Source organism: Cyprinus carpio, chromosome B25, assembly GCF_018340385.1.
Source record: "Cyprinus carpio isolate SPL01 chromosome B25, ASM1834038v1, whole genome shotgun sequence".
Classification (NCBI taxonomy): Eukaryota; Metazoa; Chordata; class Actinopteri; order Cypriniformes; family Cyprinidae; genus Cyprinus; species Cyprinus carpio.
The window spans coordinates 20074758-20082694 of NC_056621.1; the positions used below are offsets into that span (position 1 = coordinate 20074758).

General features: G+C 36.9%; 1 long non-coding RNA gene across 1 annotated transcript; it reads right to left on the reverse strand.

The window, feature by feature from the left end:
* Positions 1–3026: 3026 nt before the first annotated feature.
* LOC109095444 lies at positions 3027–4703 on the reverse strand. Its single transcript, XR_006158595.1, has 2 exons — positions 4431–4703; positions 3027–3557 (listed from the first exon to the last, which is right to left on the reverse strand). It is a non-coding gene; the product is annotated as an uncharacterized LOC109095444 (long non-coding RNA).
* Between the last annotated feature and the right edge of the window lie 3234 nt (positions 4704–7937).

Genomic DNA, 7937 nt, shown 5'->3' on the forward strand with positions numbered 1-7937 from the left:
TCAGTGATTCTGCTTGTTAACAACAGGTATCATCATTAATGTTTAATCATGACTTAATTAATCACTTCTATTTAACTAATTAACTCCAACGAGAGGTGTGTTTGAGTTTAAGTGCTGCTGTGCAGATCGATTGGTGTATGACATCAAAGTACCGCGAGAGCGACTGGAAAGCACCGATCGGTCTGTGCAGCGCTGCTTCAAGTCAAACACACCTATTGCTTCAGTGCTACTTTTAACACTGTTCCAGTGGCTCCATATAAACACTGAGCACACTCTGGGATTTACTGAAATCCAAGGCCAAGTCCACACATGAACAGGTATTTTATAAACAGAGGGTTTTTTTACAGTGGGCGAGAGATCTCAACATGCTGCAACTTCAGAAAACACTTGCAAATAGAAAAAGCACCAGCAAATCAAGAAAACATCCTCATCAGTTTGACAGCAGGTGCTGCAAATGCTCACAACACAAACAAATAAAGAATTTTATTTGCAGCCTGTTCCTTTATTTGTTTGTGTTGTGAGCATTTGCAGCGTGTGTGTTGTCAAATTGATGAAGTTATTTTCTTAATTTGCAAAGGTTGGTTGTTTTAGCTCTTGGCCACCATAGTGTTGCCTCCGTCATTTAAAAATAAATAAATATATAATTATAAATAATGCAAAAAAGCACTGTGAAACACTGTCAAGACAAGAGCATGCCAAACCAACAGGTGGCGATATAACCCTAACCATAATGCCATGTTGGCCAATCAGAAGCCTTAAAAAAGTATTGGTCACAATCCAAAATCTCTGGTTTCACCGACTACATGACAGCACTGCAACCAGAGACTCTGAAAATCTTCACCCTGCAGGAGTTTTCAAAAAGATTCGGTTTCAGTGAGCTGATAATAAGTTTGCGTGTGAACAAACGTCCAAACAAGCAAAGAAAAGGCTGTGGTTTTGAAAATACCCATATTCATGTGGACAGGTCACAAACAGCATTCATACATGTATCTCTTTTATCCAGGTGTGTAGGGCAGTGATGATCTCTATAAATCTTTTCTGACATTATGCAGTGGATCTGAGGAAGATATGTATGACTAAACTTATAAATGAAGATTCATACAAACAACTGATCATCATTGAGCCACTAATGCAGCTCACATTTCTGTCTGAATTAATAATACAAATGAGGTGATTAAATACACAGATCACAAATTCAAACTGGCCTTTCTCAAACATTTTAATAGAACATTTTCATTGAAGTGGAGATAATTTCCTAAACTCCTTATTTATGGAGCAAATCAACGGCAGTCAGGAACTCCTTCTAGATTCAGTGGCAGTGGATCTAACAATGATTTCACTCTGACCATCAGTGGAGTCCAGACCGAAGATACAGGAGATTATTACTGTATGAGTCTACATCAGATCAGTGGTAGCTGTGTGTTCACAGTGATAAAGAGTCGTACAAAACCCTCCGTCAGTCAGAGTCACAGTGACTGCACTGATACAGCTGAGAGACACTGCAGCTGCTCTACAACACAATCACACACAACACTGATCAACACAAACATACATAACACAATATCTTTACAACAGAAATAGTATATTCCTGAAGAAAACAAGTCAGTGTTTTAATATGATCATCATGTTTTAGGTGTAAAATATGATGCCTGTCAATCAAACTGAACAGATTGCAATCAGTCACTTCTGCTGTCTTTTAAGAAATATGCTTAAGACAAGCAAACTTTAAGTGAAGTTTTAGTCTATTTACATAAAACACTTATTTTACTCTTACTTAAAGTATATTTTGTTTAGTTTGTGTAAGAAAATAGCTAAATTACTCATGTTTTAGTGGGTTTAAAGTATCAGTTCTTTATAACCATGTGAAGGCCTGCTGCAGTTTATTTAAAATATTTAAGTAATGATCCTGCTTCAGTTTGCTTTTCAAAAGATATTTTAAAAGACATTTTTAACATTTTCATATATTTTATGATGCACAATATTACTTAATTATTTATCAAGGCTGTGAGTGTAGGTGTGTGTGTGTGTGTGTGTGTTATTAGCCTATCTCTATATATTTATTTCAAGTCTTATGTGTCTGTAATCCATGGGGAAAGAAGTCCCTTATGTCTTGTGTAGTGGACTGTGAAGGACTCCACCTCACAACTGCAGTACCATTTATTACATCATAGACCAGCTTACCCCCAGGGCATCCAAGATGTAGGTGACTTTGTTTCTTCAGTAGAACAGAAACGAAGATTTATTCGTTTATTCGAAGATTCATAAGTCATATAATGTAAGTGGATGGGAATCACAGCTTTGAGAGTCAAAAAAACATACACAAACAAAGCCAAATGAAACCCTGCAGCTCGTGAAAATACATTGATGTGTAAAGACACAAAATGATCAGTCTGTGCAAGAAACTGAACAGTATTTATATTGTTTTATATTTATAAACGTGTACACAATAAGTGCATTGTATCAAATTATTAATTTTGAATGTAGGTACATAATAGTTAAGGCCACCTTATATAAAGTGGGACCAAATAGTTTAAATGAATTGTGAATAAATACAGTTTAACACAATTTAATATATTTAAATATATTGTAAATTTGATCTTAAACATATTTTGAAATATGCTTAATATATTTATTGTTTCAAAATAATACATGTAATATGCATTTAGCATAGCATAATATAAATATACTAAGTATGTCCAAAAAAAGCACAATTTAAATATATTTCCTTTGCACCTGGGCTGCAGGACTACAGCAGAAGTGAAACTGGTGTGTTTCAGTTCAGATCATGTAACCAAACAAACAGTGACTCTGGGAGTGTGGGCTGAAAATCTCATTTGCATTGTCAGGGTGGAGTGATTGTGATCCTCTCAGAATAGAGCAGCTCTGTCTCCAGAGACCATCTTCAAACCCCAAGAGCTTTATTTGACTAGATTTACTGCTACTGATCGAGCTTCTGAGAAGCACCTGGACAAACACTACATGCATCTTCATCTGTTAGTTGAATGATGTTGTCAGACACAAATGGAGTTTGTTGAGAAGCTTTATTGAATGTTGCAGCAAACACAGCAGATTGAAAGATCAGCCAGTGCTTTGACACTAGAGCTCTCTTTCAGTATTGAGTTGTAAATGACTACAGCTGCAGCACTAGACTCATGTGAATCCTGCCTGACACAGGTACACTCAGATACGCTCATCTTCAGGAGAGAGCAGCGCTCACTGGAGAAACATCAGCACTGCGAGCGACTAACAGCGACTCTTGTGGAACGAGGCCTCATGAGGAGCTCCATCATGTGTTACTCTGCAGACGTACAGCTCTCCTGCTTCCCAGCGTGCTTTGCTGAGGGTCAGGACACTACTGCGGCTGTAGCGGCCTTCCTGCTCGCTCTCTGCGCTGGTCACAACCCCCTCGGTGACCTCTGAGCCGTCCAGTGTCCAGCTCACCAGCGCCCCCTGTGGAGAGTAAGAGCTGAGCAGGCAGAGCAGTGCGGCTGAGTCTCCAGATATCTGCAGAGAAGAGGGCGGCAGCAGAGACACTGAGGGCTTCACTGTGGGACCAGCTGCAGGAGACAAACACAACACATTCGCAAACACAGAGAAAACACACTGCAGCTCCAGCACTCTTCTGCCCTGCAGCATTCCCAGCATTTCAACAGGACTTTCAGCAGCAGACATGAGGAGTGCAGTCAAAATCACAACAATCTCATCATTCATCTTATTCAACATCACTACAGCTGATCTTTACACAATATACAAACTAAATACAATCACTACATACATTTAAATGAAACCTCATAAAAATGAAATGATGTAAATGAATGCTGACACTGTACAAAGACACTGAATGCTTTAATTCCAGTATAGTCTCAAATCTCACCATAAAGTTCTTACATTGTCTTACTTGAACCTAAAATGTTCTTACACTATTAAATATATTTTTTACACTTTTCAAAATGTAAGTTTCAAGCTGCTATTTTATGATTCTATGTCACACCAAATGTGAATTATTTTATAATAATAATAATAATAAAAAAAAAATTGAATCAAATTTTCTAAGCATTCACATATTTAGTATTCTGTAAGTTTTTGAAGTGTATCATGAAAAAAAGATATTCAAAATCATTGACTGAACTACAAAAAAGTAACTTTATTTACATTCTGATGTCGTTTTTTTTTCAATGTATAATATCTATAATAAAATATGAACTTTACGTGAACAGTGTAAACATTAATGAAAATAAATCTATAAATAAAATGAACTGATAAAACTCATTATAAGACACATTATGGAAATGTGTTTAGACAATATTTGTTTGCTGAGTATATAATTCAGTTCTTTTAAAGCTCTAAATGTGACTATAAAATAAATAAAACATTAAAATCTATACATTTTAATAATTTTTAACCAAGACAGTTAAAAGAGACAGACTTACCGAGCACCAGTTTAGTTCCTCCACCGAATGTGCTCCACAGTGATACAATCTCATGAAACACTCGTACAAAAACCTCTATTCCACTCGAGTGAACACAAACTCCAGCAGAGAGAGAAACACTTCAACACTCAGACATTTAGTTTAAAGAATGCTTTTCAAAAAGTAATAACAAAGACAAAGTATTTTCAAAATGTTTGTTATTAACTGAAAAATAATTTAGTTATTTTCATTATCAGTTCAAGAGTTTATTAATCTAATTTACAATAGACATGATTCACTTTGACTTTAAATCCTATATGTCTCCATCAATCTCTAGCTGTGTGCTGATTTTGAACTTTCTAAAGAAATATACAGTAATTGATGAACTTTGACCTCTGAGGTGACCTTTGACCTCTATTATCATGATGATGTTGTAGAGTTTCTCATTCTTCATGTATGCGACTCAGTCATAATAATTCACAAAATAGCCTGCATCTTCAGACAAAAGAATAAAGAGACAATTGTTCATATATACTGTAAATATATACTGTACAGGCTGGTTGTGTACAGTATATACTCTATTATAATTTATTTACCATTTTTCTTTATTTTTCCACATTTATTTATGTATTAATTTTTGGAAAAACATTTAGCAACTGCAGAAGTGAAACTGATAGGTGTCCTGATATTGGGGAAGAGTGTAAGGCAATGGATCTTAATCCTAGTCCTGCTCCTGCTGGAGATGATGAAGCTGTTCTCCTGCATTTGAGTCTCAAGCAGGACGAGAAAATACTTTCTTTGAAACAGAGACTGACACATCATGGGCCTCCCCTCAGTGATTATTTCTGGAACCTGGTTGATACACTTTTATTGTATAACTATATATACAAAAACTACAAAATACAAATGCACTAAATAAAATAATTTAATAAATGTATATTTACACTTTAAGCACTTAACTAAAATAAGTATTAAATAACAAAATAAATCACTAGAGAAGGCTGACTATAATCAGCTTGCTTCCATTTAGTGAGAAAAGCCTTCTCTTCACCTGAACTAGAAAAAAAAAGCTCTTCTGGTCTTCAGTGATGCGAGGACAATGTTTGAGCGTACACACAATATCTGAGCGAGAGCAGAGCCAATTCATAAAAGAACAATGTATTTTTAAAAGCACACGTCCAGTTTTGTGTGAGTGAAGGTTATCCACTTGCGATGGAGAGATTTGTGCTCGTGCATTACATGGATCACATATGCACTCTCGACATTTCTCATTAAGATCACGCTATAGAAACAGCCTAAAATTAAGTGTAAAGAAGAGAAAAAAGCGTCCCTAGGCAGCTGTCTACACATGCGAGGATCCACCACTGCCAGATACAGTTAAACATTTACTAAAAACAAGCCTATCACAAGATATCTGGGGGGGGGGGTGCCACCCCTGCCCACGACGTAGACACGCCCCTGGTGCTCTGAGAGTGTTTATAGTGCTGTGAGTTTAACACTTCATGACTGAGAGCAGAACAGAACACAATCTTCATCATCACACAAGACACAACAACAACAATGAACAACATCATCATCCTCATCTGGACTCTCACAGTGTTTGCTCAAGGTTTGTGTAGTAAAATTTTAACAAAGATTATGCAAACGTTGAAGTGTAAAATATTAAACATTTACAGTTTTTCATTAATTTTCATTGTTGTTCTTTATTTCAGAGTGTAGAGGACAGTACACTGTAACTCAGAGTCCATCATTAATAACAGCAGCTCAAGGACAAGAAGTCAGAATAAACTGTAAAACCAGCAGTAGCGTGTGTGGTAGTAATTACTTACACTGGTACTTACAGAAACCTGGAGAAGCTCCTAAACTCCTCATATCTTATGCAACAAGCCGTTACACTGGAACTCCTTCTAGATTCAGTGGCAGTGGATCTAACAGTGATTTCAGTCTCACCATCAGTGGAGTCCAGACTGAAGATACAGGAGATTATTACTGTCAGAGTGTACACTGTCCTGGTAGTAGCTGGGTGTTCACACAGTGATAAAGAGTCGTACAAAAACCTCCGTCAGTCAGAGTCACAGTGACTGCACTGATACAGCTGAGAGACACTGCAGCTGCTGATGAGAGGATCACAAACAACACAATGTATTGAGTTGTAAAATTTTCTAGGGATTATGGCATACAGACATTAAAATTAACTGTATTTATTTATTTATTTACCTACATTAACATTTGAATATCAAATTCATCTGCTCTAGTCTGATCTGCATGAGGACTAAATGTCTGGAACAATGTGCTCTGGACAGAAAAGTCAAAGGTTGAGCAGTTTGCTGAAACTTAAAAGGAAATTTCAACAGGATGATGACATTAACCATGTAAGAGGAATGATTGAGAAGAATGAAATGGAGGGTTTTAATGACCGTCAGACAGGCCCGGCGCCAGGACACAAGACTTGGAAGGGCTTTTATGTTTTTAGGGGGGCAAAATTGGGGAGGGGGGTTTCAAGTGAATGCTTGAAATACATTCTTTAGGTAGTAGTTTACAATAATAATAGATTGTAATACATTAACTAACATTAACTAATCGAACCGTATTGTAAAGTGTTACAATTTCTTGTTAATGTATAATAATATATAAATAATATATGTTCACAAAAACACTGTTAAATTAAACAGAAAAGCAAGCAGGTGAACATGATTTGGCGTGGCAGCCAATACAAATAATAACCGTTTCCTTACCTAAATCCTGCGTTTGGACCAATAGTAAACTTTTCGTTACCTATATTGTGAGTTTGGCGGAAGTGACTAAAACTGCAATTCTGGCCGCTGGAGGCTGGCATGGGAGAATATAACTCATCGGTTTAAATTATATTAATATATAAATAATAATTATATTAAGCCTTAAAGTTCTGCATAATTAAGGGCTCAGCCACTTGAGTGACAGGTGGATTTCTGCTGCTGTCACCGCCGTCGCGCTAGGTGGGCGTGGTTTCAGCAACCAGCTCCCGCCTTTTGACCATTTTCGATTATCCGGGAGAGACGCTTGGTGACGTGCTGCCAAGATGGCGACGGCCACCTCCGCCTACTTTTGGCTTCAAAAGCGCTCTTCAGAAACCAATGGGTGACACTACGTCCATGTTTTTATACAGTCTATGGTTTGGACCAGATCGGTTCCAGAATCACGTGCTTCTGAAATTATCAACTTTTTCTATTTTTCTAGTGTAGCAGTTGGCCTTCTCTGTGTCATACGTGGCTGCTTGTCAAGCATGAAGTTCTATTTAAATTCTGAATAAAACGTAGACTATACAGCATGTAAAGACTGCTCCCTTTAAATTTATTAAAAACAGTCATCATTCATCACGATCTAACAAAATAAATAAAAAATATAAAAAAACAATGAACATGACTAGCCTACATGATGCAACTTTTGAATGTCTTTGTTAGAAAGGTAATGAGCATGATAGAATCCAGCACTGGACAAAGAACTGTGACCGGAGCGGTGATTGTTTGGATTCCAACCTAAACACCTCTG